Consider the following 21,246-nt stretch of genomic DNA (forward strand, 5'->3'; position numbering starts at 1 on the left):
TTCAAATAAAGAGATCCTCCAGCAGAGCTATCCAATGACATCTTGGACAGTTCAGACAGACCATCATAGAAGATATCTATGATGCTCCATTCAGAAAGCATGTCAGAAGGACACTTTCTGATCAGTTGTTTGTATCTTTCCCAAGCTTCATAGAGGGATTCACCTTCCTTCTGTCTGAAGGTTTGGACTTCCACTCTAAGCTTACTCAATTTTTGAGGTGGAAAGAACTTTGCCAAGAAGGCATTGACTAGCTTTTCCCAAGAGTTCAGGCTTTCTTGAGGTTGTGAGTCTAACCATATCCTAGCTCTGTCTCTTACAGCAAAAGGGAATAGCATAAGTCTGTAGACCTCAGGGTCAACCCCATTGGTCTTGATAGTGTCACAGATTTGCAAGAACTCAACTAAAAACTGATGAGGATCTTCCAATGAAAGTCCATGGAACTTGCAATTCTGTTGCATTAGAGAAACTAATTGAGGCTTAAGCTCAAAGTTGTTTGCTCCAATGGCAGGGATAGAGATGCTTCTCCCATAGAAGTCGGGAGTAGGTGCAGTAAAGTCACCCAGCACCTTCCTTGCATTGTTGGCATTGTTGTTATTTTCGGCTGCCATGTCTTCTTCTTGTTTGAAGATTTCTGTTAGGTCCTCTACAAAGCGTAGTGCTTTAGCTTCTCTTAGCTTTCGCTTCAAGGTCCTTTCACGTTCAAGGTCAGCCTCAACAAGAATGCTTTTGTCTTTGCTCCTGCTCATATGAAAGAGAAGAAAACAAGAAAATATGGAATCCTCTATGTCACAGTATAGAGATTCCTTGAGGTGTCAGAGGAAAAGAAAAATAGAAGAAAGAGGTAGAAGAATTCGAACTTAGAAAGATAGAGTTCGAATTGTGCATTGAGGAGGAGTGTTAGTCCATAGATAGAAGGATGTGAGAAGAGGGGAAGAAAGTTTCGAAAATAAATTAAAAAGATTTTAAAAACATTTTGAAAAATTGAAGAATGATTTTCAAAAAATATGATTGGGAAAGAAATAAAGTGATTTTTGAAAAAGATTTTGAAATTAGAAATAAAAAAGATATGATTGAAAACTATTTTGAAAAAAGATGTGATTAAAAAGATATGATTGAAAAATTATAGTTTTAAAAAGATATGATTGAAAAACAATTTAAAAAGATTTTATTCTTAAAATTAATGACTTGGCTAACAAGAAAAGATATGATTCAAACATTAAACCTTTCTCAACAGAAAAGGCAACATACTTGAAATGTTGAATCAAATCATTAATTGTTAGCAAGTATTTTTTAAAATGGAAAGAAATTGATTTTGAAAATATATGATTGAAAAGATATGATTTGAAAAAGAATTGATTTTGAAAAATTATGAAAACTTGAAAAAAATCTGAATTAAAAACAAAATCTTCCCTCTAGTGCCATGCTGGTGTTAAACGCTCAGAATGGTATCCATACTGGCGTTTAACACCCAAAATGCTACCCTGGCTGGCATTTAAACGCCAGTTTTCCTTCCTCACTAGGCATTTTGAATGCCTAGCTTTTTCTGTGTAATTCCTCTGCTGTATGTTCTGAATCTTCAATTCTCTGTATTATTGACTTGAAAAGACACAAATTGAAAATTTTTTTTGAATTTTTAATGATGAGGAATAATCAAAATGCAACTAAAATCAAATAAACAATGCATGCAAGACACTAAACTTAGAAGTTTGTATACTACTGACACTAACAAATTGAGAATGCATATGAGAAACAACAAAACACACAAAACAAGAGAATTTAAAGATCAGAGCAAGGAAATCCTCAAGAACAACTTGAAGATCAATGAAGACACATGAATCAATTAAAAAAATGCAAGAAGAACAGAAACATGCAATTGACACCAAACTTAAAATGAGACACTAGACTCAAACAAGAAATATTTTTGGTTTTTATGAATTTTGTAAATTTTTTTTTTTGGATTTTTCAAAAATTATATGGAAAAGAAAATAAAGAGATTCAAAATTTTTAATAAGAATTCCAAGAATCATGCAATGTTAGTCTAAAGCTTCAGTCTAAAGAAATTAGACATGGCTAGCCAAGCTTCAGCAGAACATTGCATTCAAGAGCTAAATTGATGAAAATCAATCAACTTTGGTGATGATAAGAACATCACCTTGAAACACTAGAATTCATTCTTAAAAATTCTGAAAAATACCTAATCTAAGCAACAAGATGAACCGTCAGTTGTCCAAACTCAAACAATCCCCGGCAACGGCGCCGAAAACTTGGTGCACGAAATTGTGATCATCAATGGCGCCATCAACATGGTACGCATAATTGCAATCTCAACTCTTTATCACAACTTCTCACAACTAACCAGCAAGTGCACTGGGTCGTCCAAGTAATAAACCTTACGCGAGTAAGGGTCGATCCCACGGAGATTGTTGGTATGAAGCAAGCTATGGTCATCTTGTAAATCTCAGTCAGGCAGATTCAAATGGTTATGGATGATTTATGAATAAAACATAAAATAAAGATAGAGATACTTATGCAATTCATTGGTGAGAATTTCAGATAAGCGTATGGAGATGCTTTGTCCCTTCTGTCTCTCTGCTTTCCTACTGTCTTCATCCAATCCTTCTTACTCCTTTCCATGGCAAGCTGTATGTTGGGCATCACCGTTGTCAATGGCTACAGTCCCGTCCTCTCAGTGAAAATGTTCAACGCGCTCTGTCACAGCACGGCTATTCAGCTGTCGGTTCTCGATCATGTCGGAATAGAATCGAGTGATTCTTTTGCGTCTGTCACTAACATCCCACAATCACGAGTTTGAAGCTCGTCACAGTCATTCAATCCTTGAATCCTACTCAGAATACCACAGACAAGGTTTAGACCTTCCGGATTCTCTTGAATGGTGCCATCAATTCTAGCTTATACCTCAAAGATTCTGATTAAGGAATCCAAGAGATATCCACTCAATCTAAGGTAGAACGGAGGTGGTTGTCAGGCACATGTTCATGGGTGAGAATGATGATGAGTGTCACGGATCATCACATTCATCAAGTTGAGAAACAAGCGATATCTTAGAACAAGAATAAGCCGAATTGAATAGAAGAACAATAGTAATTGCATTAATACTCGAGGTACAGCAGAGCTCTACACCTTAATCTATGGTGTGTAGAAACTCCACCGTTAAAAATACATAAGAACAAGGTCTAGGCATGGCCGAATGGCCAGCCTCCATAATCTAAGAACTAGACATCCAAAGATGATCTAAAAATCTAAAGTAATCAAAAGATGAAAATACAATAGTAAAAGGTCCTATTTGTAGAGAACTAGTAGCCTAGGGTTTACAAAGATGAGTAAATGACGTAAAAATCCACTTCCGGGTCCACTTGGTTTGTGCTTGGGCTGAGCATTGAAGATTTCAAGTGTAGAGACTCTTCTTGGAGTTAAACGCTAGCTTTTGTGCCAGTTTGGGCGTTTAACTCCCATTCTTGTGCCAGTTCCGGCGTTTTACGCCAGAATTCTTGAGCTGACTTGGAACGCCTATTTAGGCCATCAAATATCGGGCAAAGTATGGACTATTAAACATTGATGGAAAGCCCAGGATGTCTACTTTCCAACGCAATTGAGAGCGCGCAAATTGCGTATTTGTAGCTCTAGAAAATCTACTTCGAGTGCAAGGAGGTCAGAATCCAACAGCATCTGCAGTCCTTTTCAGCCTCTGAATCAGATTTTTGCTCAGGTCCCTCAATTTCAGCCAGAAAATACCTGAAATCATAGAAAAACACACAAACTCATAGTAAAGTCCAGAAAAGTGAATTTTAACTAAAAAATAATAAAAATATAATAAAAACTAACTAAAACATACTAAAAACGTACTAAAAAGACTGAAATTGTGTGTTTTTACTATTTGTTTGTGTATTTTCTGTGATTTCAGGTATTTTCTGGCTGAAATTGAGGAACCTGAGCAAAAATCTGATAGGAGGCTGAAAAAAAGACTGCTGATGCTGTTGGATTCTGATCTCTCTGCACTCGAAATGAGCTTTCTGGAGCTACAGAACTCCAAATGATGCAATCTCAACTGCGTTGGAAAGTCGACATCTAGAGCTTTCCAGCAATATATAATAGTCTATACTTTATTCGAGCTTAGATGATGCAAACCGGCGTTCAACGCCAGTTCCATGCAGCATTCTGGAGTAAAACGCCAAAAACACGTCACAAACCAGAGTTAAACGCCAAAAACACGTTACAACTCAGCGTTTAACCCCAAGAGAAGCCTCTGCACATGTAAAGCTCAAGCTCAGCCCAAGCACACACCAAAGTGGGCCCTGGAAGTGGATTTCTGCACTCTAAGACTTATTTTTATAAACCCTAGTAACTAGTCTAGTATAAATAGGACATTTTACTATTGTATTCGACATCTTTTGACATTTAGTTCTTAGACTTTAGGGGCTGGCCATTCAGCCATGCCTGGACCATCACTTATGTATTTTCAACGGTGGAGTTTCTACACACCATAGATTAAGGTGTGGAGCTCTGCTGTACCTCGAGAATTAATGCAATTACTATTGTTCTTCTATTCAATTCAAGCTTATTCTTATTCTAAGATATTCACTGCACTTCAACCTGATGGATGTGATGATCCGTGACACTCATCATCATCCGTCCTTATGAACGCGTGCCTGACAACCACTCCCATTCACCTTAGATCAAGCATGTGTCTCTTAGCCTCCATTCTGAAAGATCAGAGTCTTCGTGGTATAAGCTAGAATTATTGGCGGCCATTCTTGAGAATCCGGAAAGTTTAAACCTTGTCTGTGGTATTCCGAGTAGGATTCAGGGATTGAATGACTTGACGAGCTTCAAACTCGCGAGTGTTGGGCGTTGTGACAGACGCAAAAGGATCAATGGATCCTATTCCGACATGATCGAGAACCGACAGATGATTAGCCGTGTTGTGACAGAGCATTTAGACCATTTTCACTGAGAGGATGGGAAGTATCCATTTACAATGATGACGTCCTACATACAGCTTGCCATGGAAAGGAGTAAGAATGATTGGATGAAACCAGTAGGAAAGCAGATATTCAAAAGGGATAAAGCATCTCTATACACTTATCTGAAATTCCCACCAATGATTTACATAAGTATTTCTATCTTTATTTTACATTTTATTTATATTGTAAATGATCAAACTCCATAACCATTTAGTATCTGCCTAACTGATATTTACAAGATAACCATAGCTTGCTTCATACCAACAATCTCCGTGGGATCGACCCTTACTCACGTAAGGTATTACTTGGATGACCCAGTGCACTTACTGGTTAGTTGTGCGAAGTTGTAACAAAGTGTGATTCACGTTTGAGAGCTCCAAGTCTATTGGCACCATTGTTGATGATCACAATTCCGTGCACCATTCACCAGATAATCCCTTTTGAATTCTACAAATTTGCAAATAAGACTTCCACTCAGGCCAAGCTGGCTTTCCCAAACCTTATCTCTCGCCTGTGTAGTAAGGCAGGAGTCCTGTTTGATAGAGACACATGCATCCGAGTGGAAGCTTCAATCACCAAAGAAGTGATGGAGAGCTCCAGAGGTTCAACGCCAGAGAGGGTTCAACAACCAGAGGATCATCCTAAGAGGAAGACACCGGAGCCGACCAAAGAGCAGAATAATCCTCCAATTAAATATTGGACTCAACTGGTGATGAGCGGATAATTTGTATACTTTTTGGCATTGTTTTTAGTCTGTTTTTGATATGATATAGTTAGTTTTTAGTATATTTTTATTAGTTTTTAGTTAAAATTCACTTTTCTGGACTTTACTATGAGTTTGTGTGTTTTTCTGTGATTTCAGGTATTTTCTGGCTGAAATTGAGGGACCTGAGCAAAAATCTGATTCAGAGACCAAAAAGGACTGCAGATGCTGTTGGATTCTGACCTCCCTGCACTCGAAGTGGATTTTCTGGAGCTACAGAAGCCCAATTGGCGCGCTCTCAACGGCGTTGGAAAGTAGACATCCTGGGCTTTCCAGCAATATATGATAGTCCATACTTTGCCCAAGATTTGATGGCCCAACCTGGCGTTCAAAGTCACCTCAAGAAATCCCAGCGTTAAACGCTGGAACTGGCACCCAAATGGGAGTTAAACGCCCAAACTGGCACCAAAGCTGGCGTTTAACTCCAAGAAGAGTCTCTGCACGAAAAATGCTTCAATGCTCAGCCCAAGCACACACCAAGTGGGCCCGGAAGTGGATTTTTATGTCATTTACTCATTTCTGTACACCTTAGGTTACTAGTTTTCTATAAGTAGGACCTTTTACTATTGTATTTTGGATCTTTGGACATCTAGTTCTTAGATTATGATAGAGAGTCTTTCGATCTTTGGATCTTTTGATCATGTTTTTATGATTGAACCCTCTTTGGGAGGCTGGCCATTCGGCCATGCCTAGACCTTGTTCTTATGTATTTTCAACGGTGGAGCTTCTACACACCATAGATTAAGGTGTGGAGCTCTGCTGTACCTCGAGTATTAATGCAATTACTATTGTTCTTCCATTCAATTCCGCTTGTTCTTTGTCCAAGATATCACTTGTTCTTCAACTTGATGAAGGTGATGATTGTCACGGATCATCACCATTCTCACTCATGAACAAAGTGACTGACAACCACTCTTGTTCTACAAGCGATCAAGGCTCTAGTGACTATCTCTTGGATTCTTTAATCGGAATCTTCGTGGTATAGGCGAGAACTGATGGCAGCATTCAAGAGAATCCGGAAGGTCTAACCTTGTCTGTGGTATTCTGAGTAGGACTCAATGATTGAATGACTGTGACGTGCTTCAAACTCCTGAAGGCGGGGCGTTAGTGACAGACGCAAAAGAATCACTGGATTCTATTCCGGCCTGATTGAGAACCGACAGATGAATTCCGCTATGCTGTGACAGAGCATATGTAATCGCTTTCACTGAGAGGATGGGAGGTAGCCACTGACAACGGTGAAACCCTTGCTTAAGCTTGCCATGGAAATGAGTAAGAAGGATTGGATGAAGACAGTAGGAAAGCAGAGAGACGGAAGGGAAGGCATCTTCATGCGCTTATCTGAAGTTCCTACCAATGAATTACATAAGTATCTCTATCTTTACCTTTATGTTTATTTTCGTTCATCATCATACATCCATTTGAGTTTGCCTGACTAAGATTTACAAGATGACCATAGCTTGCTTCAATACTAACAATCTCCGTGGGATCGACCCTTACTCGCGTAAGGTTTATTACTTGGACGACCCAGTGCACTTGCTGGTTAGTTGTGCGAAGTTGTGTAATGCCATGGTACTGAGCTACCAAGTTTTTGGGGTTCATGACCGGGGATTATGAGAGTTGTGAAAAAGTATTGTTCACAATTTCGCGACACCAAGTTTTTGGCGCCGTTGCCGGGGATTGTTCTAGTTTTGAGCAAGCTTTTGGTAACATCAGTGCCAAGATCCAGCAACAACACCAAGTTTTTGGCGTTATTGCCAGGGATTGTTCTAGTTTGGACAACTGACGGTTCATCTTGTTGCTTAGATTAGGTATTTATTTTTTCGAAATTCTTGAAGATGAATTCTAGAGTTTCATGATGATTTGTTGAAGTCTGGCTGGCTGAGAAGCCATGTCTAATCTCATTGGACCGAGGTTTCAACTTATCATCTCAAGAGCTTGTTGATTTTTATCAATCTTGCTTTTGGAGCAGTGATCTGCTAAGGCTTGGCTGGCCTTTGGCCATGTCTAGTGTTTTGGACCGAAGCTTTCTTTGAAAGCTTGGCTGGCTGTGAAGCCATGTCTAATTCCTGGACCGGAGTCTTAGACTAGCATTGCACTGATTCCTGGAATTCTCATTAAGAATTTTGATACCTTTTTCCACTTAATTTTCGAAAAAGCACAAAAAAATTACAAAATCATAAAAACCAAAAATATTTCTTGTTTGAGTCTAGTGTTTCATTTTAAGTTTGGTGTCAATTGCATGCATTCATTCATGTGTCTTAAGGATCTTCAAGTAATTCTTGATGATTTTCATGCTCTGATCTTTGAATTCAATTGACTTAAGTGTTTTGTGTGTCTCATATGCATTTTCATTAGTGTCAGTAGTATACAAACTGCTAAGTTTGGTGTCTTGCATGCATTGTTGTTTGATTCTTGTTGCATTTTGATTTGTTCTTATTATTAAAAATCCAAAAATATTTTTAATTTGTGTCTTCTCAAGTCAATAATACAGAGAATTGAAGATTCAGAACATACAGCAGAGGAATTGCACAGAAAAGCTGGGCGTTCAAAACGCCCAGTGAAGAAGGACAGACTGGCGTTTAAACGCCAGCCAGGGTACCTGGTTGGGCGTTTAACGCCTAAAAGGGTAGCAATTTGGGCGTTAAACGCCAGAATGTGCACCATTCTGGGCGTTTAACGCCAGGATGGCACAAGGGGGAAGATTTTGTTTTCAAATCAATTTTTTTTTTTTAGTTTTCAAAATCTTTTCAAAATCAAATCTTTTTCAAATCAATTTTTCAATCAAATCTTTTTAAAAATCAATTTCTTTCCATTTTCAAAGATACTTACTATCAATTAATGATTTGATTCAACATTTCAAGTATGTTACCTTTTCTGTTGAGAAAGGTTTAATGTTTGAATCATATCTTTTCTTGTTAGTCAAGTTTTTAATTTTCAAAATCAAATCTTTTTAAAAATATTTTTCAAATCATATTTTCTCAATCACATCTTTTTAAAACCAATCATATCTCCTTAACCACATCTTTTTCAAAATAGTTTTCAATCAAATCTTTTTGATTTCTAATTTCAAAATCTTTTTCAAAAATCACTTGATTTCTTTTCCATTTTCATTTTCGAAAATTAAGTAATGTTTTTCAAAAATATTTTCAAAATTTTTCACTTAATTTTCGAAAATGACTTCCCTCCTTCTCACATCCTTCTATTTATGGACTAACACTATCCCTTAATGCAAAATTCGAACTCCATTCTCTCTGTTAAGTTCGAATTTTCCACTTCTGTCTTCTACTCTTCTTTTCCTCTGACACCTAAAGGAATCTCTATACTGTGACATAGAGGATTCCACATTTTCTTGTTCTCTTCTCTTTCTTATGAGCAGGAGCAAAGACAAAGGCATTCTTGTTGAGGCTGATCCTGAACCTGAAAGGACCTTGAAGAGAAAGCTAAGAGAAGCCAAAGCACAACTCTCTTTAGAGCACCTGAACGAATTCTTCAAAGAAGAAGAACAAATGGCAGCCGAAAACAACAACAATACCAACAATGCAAGGAAAGTGCTGGGTGACTTCACTGCACCTACTCCCGACTTCTATGGGAGAAGCATCTCTATCCCTGCCATTGGAGCAAACAACTTTGAGCTTAAGCCTCAATTAGTTTCTCTAATGCAACAGAATTGCAAGTTCCATGGACTTCCATTGGAAGATCCTCATCAGTTTTTAGCTGAGTTCTTGCAAATCTGTGACACTGTCAAGACTAATGGGGTTGACCCTGAGGTCTACAGACTAATGCTATTCCCCTTTGCTGTAAGAGACAGAGCTAGAACATGGTTGGATTCTCAACCTAAAGAAAGCCTGGACTCTTGGGAAAAGCTAGTCAATGCCTTCTTGGCAAAGTTCTTTCCACCTCAAAAATTGAGTAAGCTTAGAGTGGAAGTCCAAACCTTCAGACAGAAGGAAGGAGAATCCCTCTATGAAGCTTGGGAAAGATACAAACAATTGATCAGAAAGTGTCCCACTGACATGCTTTCTGAATGGAGCATCATAGGTATTTTCTATGATGGTCTCTCTGAACTGTCCAAGATGTCCTTGGATAGCTCTTCTGGAGGATCTCTTCATTTGAAGAAGACGCCTACTGAAGCTCAAGAACTGATTGAAATGGTTGCAAATAACCAATTCATGTATACTTCTGAAAGAAATCCTGTGAACAATGGGACTAGTCAGAAGAAAGGAGTTCTTGAGATTGATACTCTGAATGCCATATTGGCTCAGAACAAAATATTGACTCAACAAGTCAATATGATTTCTCAAAGTCTGTCTGGAATGCAAAATGCACCAAGCAGTACTAAGGAAGCTTCATCTGAGGAAGAAGCTTATGATCCTGAGAACCCTTCAATGGAAGAGGTGAATTACATGGGAGAACCCTATGGAAACACCTACAATCCTTCATGGAGGAATCATCCAAATCTTTCATGGAAGGATCAACAGAGACCTCAACAAGGTTCCAATAACAATAATGGTGGAAGAAACAGGTTTAGCAATAGCAAGCCCTTCCCATCATCTTCTCAGCAACAGACAGAGAACTCTAAGCAGAATACCTCTGACTTAGCAACCATGGTCTCTGATCTAATCAAGACCACTCAAAGTTTCATGACTGAAACAAGGTCCTCCATTAGAAACTTGGAAGGACAAGTGGGTCAGCTGAGCAAGAAAATTACTGAACTCCCTCCTAGTACTCTCCCAAGTAATACAGAAGAAAATCCAAAGGGAGAGTGCAAGGCCATCAACATGGCCGAATTCTGGGAGGAAGAAGAGGCAGTGAACGCCACTGAGGAAGAACTCAACGGACGTCCACTGACCTCCAATGAGTTCCCCAATGAGGAACCATGGGAATCTGAGGCTCAAAATGAGACCATAGAGATTCCATTGGACTTACTTCTGCCATTCATGAGCTCTGATGAGTATTCTTCCTCTGAAGAGGATGAGTATGTCACTGAGGAGCAAGTTGCTAAATACCTTGGAGCAATCATGAAGCTGAATGACAAGTTATTTGGAAATGAGACTTGGGAGGATGAATCCCCTTTGCTCACCAAAGAACTGAATGACTTGTCTAGGCAGAAACTACCTCAAAAGAGGCAGGATCCTGGGAAGTTTTCTATACCTTGTACCATAGGTACCATGACCTTCAAGAAGGCCTTGTGTGACTTAGGGTCAAGTGTAAACCTCATGCCCCTCTCTGTAATGGAGAAATTAGGGATCTTTGAGGTGCAAGCTGCAAAAATCTCACTAGAGATGGCAGACAACTCAAGAAAACAAGCCTATGGACTTGTAGAGGATGTTCTGGTAAAGGTTGAAAACCATTACATCCCTACTGATTTCATAGTCCTAGAGACTGGGAAGTGCATGGATGAATCCATTATCCTTGGCAGACCCTTCCTAGCCACAGCAAGGGCTGTGATTGATGTTGATAGAGGAGAGCTGATCATTCAAGTGAATGAAGAATCCTTGGTGTTTAAGGCCCAAGGATATCCCTCTGTCATCATGGAGAGGAAGCATGAAGAGCTTCTCTCAAAACAGAGCCAAACTGAGCCCCCACAGTCAAACTCTAAGTTTGGTGTTGGGAGGCCACGACCAAACTCTAAGTTTGGTGTTGAACCCCCACATTCAAACTCTAAGTTTGGTGTTGTGAGGTTCCAACACGGTTCTGAGCATTTCTGAGGCTCCATGAGAGCCCTCTGTCAAGCTAATGACATTAAAGAAGCGCTTGTTGGGAGGCAACCCAATGTTTTATACTTAATTATTTTCTTTTGTTATTTTATCTTTTTTGTAGGTTGATGATCATAAGAAGTCACAAAATCCATGAAAAAAGAAAAAAACAGAATGAAAAATAGGAAGAAAAATAGCACACCCTGGAGGAAGATGCTGCTGGCGTTTAAACGCCAGTAAGCCTAGCAGTTGGGCGTTTAACGCCCAGTCTGGCACCATTCTGGGCGTTTAACGCCAGAAAGGGGCACCAGACTGGCGTTAAACGCCAGAAAGGGGCAAGAACCTGGCGTTAAACGCCAGGAATGGGCACCAGCCCGGCGTTTAACGCCAGAAATGGCTCAAAACGTGAATTTTGATGCCATTTGGTGCAGGGATGACTTTTCCTTGACACCACAGGATCTGTGGACCCCACAGGATCCCCACCTACCCCACCATCACTCTCTCTCTTCTTCCCCCATTCACCAATCACCTCAACACCTCTTTCCCAAAAACCCTTCACCTATCAAATCCCATCTTTCTCTTCACCACTCACATCCATCCTTCATAAATCCCCACCAACCTCACCCTTCAAATTCAAACCACTTTCCCTCCCAAACCCACCCATAATGGCCGAACCATTACCCCCCTCTCTCCTATATATACCCTTCTTCAACCCTTCATTTTCACACAACCTAAACACCACTTCTCCCCCTCTTTGGCCGAACACACCACCATCTCCCTCTTCCTCATTTCTTCTTCTTCTACACTCTTCTTCCTTCTTTTGCTCGAGGACGAGCAAACATTTTAAGTTTGGTGTGGTAAAAGCGTTGCTTTTTCATTTTTCCATAACCATTATGGCATCCAAGGCCGGAGAAACCTCTAGAAAGAGGAAAGGGAAGGCAAAAGCTTCCACCTCCGAGTCATGGGAGATGGAGAGATTCATCTCAAGGGTGCATCAAGACCACTTCTATGAAGTTGTGGCCTTGAAGAAGGTGATCCCCGAGGTCCCTTTTTCACTCAAAAAGGGTGAATATCCGGAGATCCGACATGAGATCCGAAGAAGAGGTTGGGAAGTTCTTACCAACCCCATTCAACAAGTCAGAATCTTGATGGTTCAAGAGTTCTATGCCAATGCATGGATCACCAAGAATCATGACCAAAGTGTGAACTCGAATCCCAAGAATTATCTTACTATGGTTCGGGGGAAATACTTGGATTTTAGTCCAGAGAGTGTGAGGGTGGCGTTCAACTTGCCTATGATGCAAGGAGATGAGCATCCTTACACTAGAAGGGTCAACTTTGATCAAAGGTTGGACCAAGTCCTCACAGTCATATGTGAAGAGGGCGCCCAATGGAAGAGAGATTCAAGAGGAAAGCCGGTTCAATTAAGAAGGCATGACCTCAAGCCCGTGGCTAGAGGATGGTTAGAGTTCATACAACACTCAATCATTCCCACTAGCAACCGGTCCGAAGTTACCATAGACCGGGCTATCATGATCCATAGCATCATGATTGGAGAAGAAATAGAGGTTCATGAGGTTATAGCCCAAGAACTCTATAAGGTGGCGGACAAGTCCTCTACCTTGGCAAGGTTAGCCTTTCCTCATCTCATCTGTCACCTCTGTTATTCGGTTGGAGTTGACATAGAGGGAGACATCCCCATTGATGAGGACAAAGCCATCACTAAGAAGAGGATGGAACACACAAGAGACCCCACTCATCATGAGATCCCTGAGATTCCTCAAGGGATGCACTTTCCTCCACAAAACTATTGGGAGCAACTAAACACCTCCCTAGGAGAATTGAGTTCCAACATGGGACAACTAAGAGTGGAGCATCAAGAACACTCCATTATCCTTCATGAGATTAGAGAAGATCAAAGGATCATGAGGGAGGAGCAACAAAGACAAGGAAGAGACATTGAGGAGCTCAAGCACTCCATAGGATCTTCAAGAGGAAGAAAGAGCCGCCATCACTAAGGTGGACCCGTTCTTTGATTTCCTTGTTCTTTATTCTTCTGTTTTTCGAATTTTATGCCTATGTGTATCCATGTTTGTGTCTTGTGATCATTAGTGTCTTAGTGTCTATGCCTTAAAGTTATGAATGTCCTATGAATCCATCACCTTTCTTGAATAAAAACGTGCTTAATTGATAAAAGAAAAAGAATTGCATGAATTTTGAATTTTATAACAGTTTAATTATTTTAATGTGGTGGCAATACTCTTGTTCTCTGAATGTATGCTTAAACAGTGCATATGTATCTTGAATTTGTGGTTTATGAATGTTGGCTCTTGAAAGAATGATGAAAAAGGAGACATGTTACTGAGGATCTGAAAAATCATTAAAAATGATTCTTGAAGCAAGAAAAAGCAATGAAAAAAAAAACCGAAAAAAAAGAGAAAAAGAAAACGAAAAAAAAATATAGAGAAATAAGAGTTGTGATCCAAGGCAAATAAGAGTGTGCTTAAGAACCCTGGACACCTCTAATTGGGGACTTTAGCAAAGCTGAGTCACAATCTGAAAAGGTTCACCCAATTATGTGTCTGTGGCATGTATGTATCCGGTGGTAATACTGGAAGACAGAGTGCTTTGGGCCACAGCCAAGACTCAATAAGTAGCTTTGTTCAAGAATCATCATACTTTACTAGGAGAATCAATAACATTATCTGGATTCTAAGTTCCTAAAGAAGCCAATCATTTTGAATTTCAAAGGATAGAGTGAGATGCCAAAACTGTTCAGAGACAAAAAGTAAAAGCCCCGCTCATCTAATTAATACTGATCTTCACAGATGTTTTTGGAATTCATTGCATATTCTCTTCTTTTTATCTTATTTGATTTTCAGTTGCTTGAGGACAAGAAACAATTTAAGTTTGGTGTTGTGATGAGCGGATAATTTGTATACTTTTTGGCATTGTTTTTAGTATGTTTTTGATATGATATAGTTAGTTTTTAGTATATTTTTATTAGTTTTTAGTTAAAATTCACTTTTCTGGACTTTACTATGAGTTTGTGTGTTTTTCTGTGATTTCAGGTATTTTCTGGCTGAAATTGAGGGACCTGAGCAAAAATCTGATTCAGAGACCAAAAAGGACTGCAGATGCTGTTGGATTCTGACCTCCCTGCACTTGAAGTGGATTTTCTGGAGCTACAGAAGCCCAATTGGCGCGCTCTCAACGGCGTTGGAAAGTAGACATCCTGGGCTTTCCAGCAATATATGATAGTCCATACTTTGCCCAAGATTTGATGGCCCAACCCGGCGTTCAAAGTCACCTCAAGAAATCCCAGCGTTAAACGCTGGAACTGGCACCCAAATGGGAGTTAAACGCCCAAACTGGCACCAAAGCTGGCGTTTAACTCCAAGAAGAGTCTCTGCACGAAAAATGCTTCAATGCTCAGCCCAAGCACACACCAAGTGGGCCCGGAAGTGGATTTTTATGTCATTTACTCATTTCTGTACACCTTAGGTTACTAGTTTTCTATAAGTAGGACCTTTTACTATTGTATTTTGGATCTTTGGACATCTAGTTCTTAGATTATGATAGAGAGTCTTTCGATCTTTGGATCTTTTGATCATGTTTTTATGATTGAACCCTCTTTGGGAGGCTGGCCATTCGGCCATGCCTAGACCTTGTTCTTATGTATTTTCAACGGTGGAGCTTCTACACACCATAGATTAAGGTGTGGAGCTCTGCTGTACCTCGAGTATTAATGCAATTACTATTGTTCTTCCATTCAATTCCGCTTGTTCTTTGTCCAAGATATCACTTGTTCTTCAACTTGATGAAGGTGATGATTGTCACGGATCATCACCATTCTCACTCATGAACAAAGTGACTGACAACCACTCTTGTTCTACAAGCGATCAAGGCTCTAGTGACTATCTCTTGGATTCTTTAATCGGAATCTTCGTGGTATAGGCGAGAACTGATGGCAGCATTCAAGAGAATCCGGAAGGTCTAACCTTGTCTGTGGTATTCTGAGTAGGACTCAATGATTGAATGACTGTGACGTGCTTCAAACTCCTGAAGGCGGGGCGTTAGTGACAGACGCAAAAGAATCACTGGATTCTATTTCGGCCTGATTGAGAACCGACAGATGAATTCCGCTATGCTGTGACAGAGCATATGCAATCGCTTTCACTGAGAGGATGGGAGGTAGCCACTGACAACGGTGAAACCCTTGCTTAAGCTTGCCATGGAAAGGAGTAAGAAGGATTGGATGAAGACAGTAGGAAAGCAGAGAGACGGAAGGGAAGGCATCTTCATGCACTTATCTGAAGTTCCTACCAATGAATTACATAAGTATCTCTATCTTTACCTTTATGTTTATTTTCGTTCATCATCATACATCCATTTGAGTTTGCCTGACTAAGATTTACAAGATGACCATAGCTTGCTTCAATACTAACAATCTCCGTGGGATCGACCCTTACTCGCGTAAGGTTTATTACTTGGACGACCCAGTGCACTTGCTGGTTAGTTGTGCGAAGTTGTGTAATGCCATGGTACTGAGCTACCAAGTTTTTGGGGTTCATGACCGGGGATTATGAGAGTTGTGAAAAAGTATTGTTCACAATTTCGCGACACCAACTGGCAGCTTCAGTTGAACAGTTGCAAGCCACTATGGATCAATTGAGAGAGAAGTAAAAGAACCAGTCTTGCATGCTACAAAAGTTAGTTGAAGAATACAAGAGGCAGGGGCGTGCAGAAGAAGAGCTGAAATGCCAGAAGTGGCTTCGGAAGAAAGCAATGACTACCAAAATTAAGGTGGTTGGGTTTCAATCCTATCCTGTGCCTATTCTAATTCCTATTTCTTATATTTAAGTTTACATGATCACTAGTAGAATTTTGTTTTTTTTTTATTTACATTCTAGTAGTTAATTTTCCTTTATGTCAATTGAGTATGAGATATTCCACTTGTCATTCCATTAAATTTAAATAAAATGCCTTTTTCTTTCAAAAAGAAGTATTAAAATCCAAAATTTCTTGAGTTAATTGTACGTCATTCATTCTAATCCAAAAGTGGTGGCCTTAAATTTGCTATCTGAATGCATGAATTAACTATGCATAATTGTCTTGAGGTTGAGAGTGTTGGCTCTTGGAAGAACAGTGAATCTAGAGAAATATTATTGGCTCTCATAAAAATATAAATTATTTATATTCTTGAAGCAAAAGAAACAGCATTCCAATTCAAAAAAAAAAGAGAAAGAGAGAGAGTGCTCATAAAAGAAAAATCAAAAGAGCAAGGATCTATTGGGAGGGACAAAGCTCAATTGAGATGCTATCCCTCACTAAATGCTTGTGGTATGAAGGTGACAAGTGAAAAGCTTGAGACTGAGCAGTTAAAGTCGTGATCCAAAGCAAAAGAGTACGCTTAAGAACTTTGGGTACCACTGACTGGAAATATTGAAGTCAAAGTCAGTTGTTTAATTTGTATATTAAATACACGCCTGGCAAGTAAACTGGCTAGTTGGTAGGCCAGGAACTCATAAAGAATAAAGAGCTGCATGAAAGCCTCTTCGATCTCTTGACTTAGGAAAGGCCGATTCCGAGTTAGGAAAGCATTTCGAAGTCGAACGAGCGCAGACTTATAAGGCAGTAGCATTAGGAGCAGATTTAGAGCTTCTAGACGAAAGTCAGGACTTAGAGCTTTCGGAGGTCAGCTCTTCCTAAACCAGGTGAAGAACGTCTTATTCCAGTCTCTTCTATTCCTAGTCCCCCTCCCCTCCTAAGCAAAGCTAAATTCGAATCCAAAGGGTTCCCCCAGTTAAGTGCCTGTGGCGTTTATGTATCCGGTGGTAATACGGGAAAACAAAATGCTTAGAGTTACGGCTAGGTGATGAGCGGATAATTTATACGCTTTTTGGCATTATTTTTATGTAGTTTTTAGGAGGATCCAGCTACTTTTTAGGATGTTTTTATTAGTTTTTATGCAAAATTCATATTTCTGAACTTTACTATGAGTTTGTGTATTTTTCTATAATTTCAGGTATTTTCTGGCTGAAATTGAGGGACCTGAGCAAAAATCTTATTCAGAGGCTGACAAAGGACTGCTGGTGCTGTTGGATTCTGACCTTCCTGTACTCGAAGTGGATTTTATGGAGCTACAAAACTCCAAATGGCGCGCTCTCAATCGTCTTGGAAATTGGACATCAAGGGCTTTCCAGCAATATATAATAGTCCATACTTTGCGCGAGTTTTGACAACGTGAAATGGCGTCAAAATGCCAGCTCTCTGCCCTTTTCTGGTGTCAAAACGCCAGAACTGGCATAAAAGTTGGAGTTAAACGCTCAAACTGGCACCAAAGCTGGTGTTTAACTCCAAGGAAGACCTCTACATGTGTAAAGCTCAATGCTCAGCCCAAGCACACACCAAGTGGGCCCAGAAGTGGATTTCTGCATTATTTACCTATTTCTGTAAACCCTAGTAGCTAGTTTCATTATAAATTGGACCTTTTACTGTTGTATTTTCATCTTCGGATCATAGAGACATTCTGGATATCATATTTTCATACTTAGGGAGGCTGGCCATTCGGCCATGCCTAGACCTCTAGACCACTTATGTATTTTCAACGGTGGAGTTTCTACACACCATAGATTAAGGTGTGGAGCTCTACTGTTTCTTGAGTATTAATGCAATTACTACTATTTTCTATTCAATTCAAGCTTATTCTTGTTCTAAGATATTCACTTGCACTTCAATCTGATGAATGTGATGATCTGTGAAACTCATCATCATTCTCACCTATGAATGCGTGACTGACAACCACTTCCATTCTACTTAAGATTGAGCGTGTATCTCTTAGCCTCCATTCCGAAAGATCGGAGTCTTCATGGTATAAGCTAGAACTATTGGCGGCCATTCCTGAGATCCAGAAAGTCTAAACCTTGTCTGTGGTATTCCGAGTAAGATCTGGGAAGGGATGACTGTGACGAGCTTCAAACTCGCAAGTGTTGGGCGTAGTGACAGACGCAAAAGGATCACTGGATTCTATTCCAACATGATCGAGAACCGACAGATGATTAGCCGTGCGGTGACAGCGCATTTGGACCATTTTCACTGAGAGGACGGGAGGTAGCCATTGATGCCGGTGAAACCCAACATACAACTTGCCATGGAAAGGAGTATGAAGGATTGGATGAAGGCAGTAGGAAAGCAGAGATTCAAGAGGGATGAAGCATCTCCATACCCTTATCTGAAATTCCCACCAATGATTTACATAAGTATTTCTATCTTTATTTTTATATTTATTTATCTTTCAATTATGAAAACTCTATCACCCATTTGAATCCACCTGACTGAGATTTACAAGGTGACCATAGCTTGCTTAAAGCCGGCAATCTCCGTGGGATCGACCCTTACTCACATAAGGTTTATTACTTGGACGACCCAGTGTACTTGCTGGTTAGTTGTGCGAAGTTGTGACAAAGTATGATTCACGTTTGAGAGCTCCAAGTCTTTGGCGCCATTGTTGATGATCACAATTTCGTGCACCAAGTTCTTGGCACCATTGCCGGGGATTGTTCGAGTTTGGACAAGTGACGGTTCATCTTGTTGCTCAGATTAGGTAATTTTCTTCTTATTTCAACCTTTATTTTATTTTCAAAAAGTTATCAAAAATTTTTCAAAAAATTTTTTTTTTCTTCTTTTTCGTGTTTCCTCAATAATTTTCAAAAAATCCAAAAAAATTCATAAAATCATAAAAACTCGAAAATATTTCATGGTTCTTGTTTGAATCTAGGGCCAAATTTTAAGTTTGGTGTGAATTGCATGATTTTAATTGTCTTGCAATTTTCGAAACACATGCATTGTGTTCTTGATGATCTTCAAGTCGTTCTTAATGAATTGCCTTGTTTGATCTTCATAATTTATTGATTTTCACTACATAATATTCTACATATGCATTCTTGCATTCATATGGCCCAAACATGAGAAAGTTCTAAGTTTGGTGTCCTCCATGTTTTCTTTCATTAAGAAAACTGAGTTCTTGATGTTCATCTTGATCTTCAAGATTGTTCTTGGTGTTCATCTTGACGTTCATAATGTTCTTCCATATATCTTGTGTTTTGATCCAAGAATTATATGTTTTGACTCATTTTGTTGTTTTTCAAAATTGAAAACATATCTTCTTGAATAAAGGATTTAGCAAAATGAAGATCCAAGAACATAAAGCAGAGGAATTACAGAGAAAAAGTTGTGCCTTCAAAACGCCCAGTGAAGAAGGAAAACTGGCGTTTAAACGCCAGCCAGGGTACCTGGCTGGGTGTTTAAACGCCCAAACCATGCAGCAATTGGGCATTAAACACCCAAAACATGCATCTCCTGCGCGTTTAACGCCAGGATGACACAAGGAGAGGAATTTTGTTTTCAAATCAAATCTTTTTCAAATCTTCATATTTTTTTCAAAATCAAATCTTTTTCAAAATTTTCAAACATTTTCAATCATATCTTTTTCAAAATCATATCTTTTCAAACATATCTTTTTCAAAAATCAAATCTTTTTCAAAATTTTCAAAAATCTTGATTCAAAAGTTTCAAGTTTGTTACTTTCTTGTTAAGAAAGGTTCAAATTTTGAAATTTAGAATCATATCTTTTAGTTTCTAGTTAATCAAGTTATTAATTTTAAAATCAAATCTTTTTAATTTTTATCTTTCCAATCATATCTTCAAAATCATATCTCTTTCAAATCATATCTTTTTAAAATTCTAATTTCAAAAATCTTTTTCTAACTTCTTATCTTTTTCAAATTTATTTCTTATCTTTTTCAAAACCACCTTTTCGCCCTTAATTTTCGAAAAACATTAACTTTTTTTTAAATCCCTTTTAATTAACTAATTATTTTAAATTTTAATTTTCAAAAATTTCTTCCCCTCTCTCATTTTTTTCTATTTAAACACTAACATTCCTCCTCCATTGTCAATTTGAACTCCAGCTCTCTTTGTGTGTTCAAATTCTTCCTTACCTACCGCATCCTTCCATTCTTGTTTTCCTCTGACACCTTAAGGAATCTCTATACTTTGACATAGAGGATTCTATATTTTCTTTGTTTTCTTCTCTTTCATATGAGCAGGAACAAAGATAAAGGCATACTTGTTGAAGCTAATCTTAAACCTGAAAGGACTCTGAAGAGGAAGCTAAAAGCAGCAAAATCACAAAACTCTGAAGAGGACCTCACTGAAATTTTTGAAAAGAAAGCAGCAAAAGAAATAATTATGGCCGAACCAAACAACAATGCAAGGAAGATGCTTGGTGATTTTACTACACCAACTTCCAACTTCTATGGAAGAAGCATCTCAATCCCTGTCATAGGAGCAAACAATTTTGAGCTAAAGCCGCAATTAGTTTCTCTACTGCAACAGAACTGCAAGTTTCAAGGACTTCCATCAGAAGACCCTTATCAGTTTTTAACTGAGTTCTTGTAGATTTGTGATACTGTTAAGATTAATGGAGTTGATCCTGAAGTCTACAAGCTTATACTTTTCCCTTTTGCTGTAAGAGACAGAGCTAGAACATTGTTGGACTCACAACTTAGAAATAGCCTGGACTCTTGGAATAAGTTGGTCACAGCTTTTTTAGCCAAGTTCTTTCCTCCTCAAAAGCTGAGCAAGCTTAGAGTGGATGTTCAGACCTTCAGACAAAAAGATGGTGAGTCCCTCTATGAAGCTTGGGAAAGATACAAGCAACTGACCAAAAAGTGTCCTTCTGACATGCTTTCAGAATGGACCACATTAGATATATTATATAATGGTCTGTCTGAATTTT

At 39.0% G+C, this 21,246-nt stretch overlaps 1 non-coding gene across 1 annotated transcript; it reads right to left on the reverse strand.

Moving 5' to 3' along the window:
- Positions 1-21,089: 21,089 nt before the first annotated feature.
- Positions 21,090-21,197, reverse strand: LOC112700601 (small nucleolar RNA R71). The gene has a single exon (XR_003153506.1). It is a non-coding gene; the product is annotated as a small nucleolar RNA R71 (small nucleolar RNA).
- Between the last annotated feature and the right edge of the window lie 49 nt (positions 21,198-21,246).

This window comes from Arachis hypogaea, chromosome 6, assembly GCF_003086295.3.
Source record: "Arachis hypogaea cultivar Tifrunner chromosome 6, arahy.Tifrunner.gnm2.J5K5, whole genome shotgun sequence".
Lineage (NCBI taxonomy): Eukaryota > Viridiplantae > Streptophyta > Magnoliopsida > Fabales > Fabaceae > Arachis > Arachis hypogaea.